Source organism: Perca flavescens, chromosome 11, assembly GCF_004354835.1.
Source record: "Perca flavescens isolate YP-PL-M2 chromosome 11, PFLA_1.0, whole genome shotgun sequence".
Lineage (NCBI taxonomy): Eukaryota > Metazoa > Chordata > Actinopteri > Perciformes > Percidae > Perca > Perca flavescens.
In genome coordinates this window covers 2303868-2304481 of record NC_041341.1, presented here as the reverse complement: position 1 = coordinate 2304481, position 614 = coordinate 2303868, and positions in this window count along the sequence as shown.

Sequence of the window (614 nt, the reverse complement as noted above, 5' to 3'; positions counted from 1 at the left end):
AATTACCCCAAACAAAATCACTGGACAGGTTCACTTCACTAACCCTGAATTATCAGCTTCTCTTCATGGTTCATAACATAACACACAGCTATGGAGAGGAGCACTGAGTGGGGGGATCTGAGCCAAATGACATGCAGCTGGCTCATTCTGGGTCAAAATCCAGGAAAACAGTTGGTGCACCCTCTTAGATTTTTGCTCAAAGTTTACGCTACCCTTAATTTCAGTCTTTTCACACTTTTATTTTTTTCCAAATCTAGGACATGCCGTACAAACTTGTAATGGTTCAGTCATATGGACATGTTTGTCTTCCATCCTACAAAGTTTGGGCTGCCTATGAATTAATGTTCAAATATTGCTTTCCAGATAATGTGATTTCCAGGCTGTAAAACTGAAGTAATTTCAAGGGCTAAAAATATGAAGACATAGGATTTGAACAGAACTATTGTACAGCTCTTGGTTTTGGGACACCTTCTTGATATAGACAAAGTTTGAACAAAATCTGAGAAAGTGCAACAACAACCTGTAATTCTATTTTAACCCAGAAGACTCAGACAGTGCACAGGCACCTGCCTGATAAATAGCCTATTAATTGAAGAACATATTTTTATTTCATT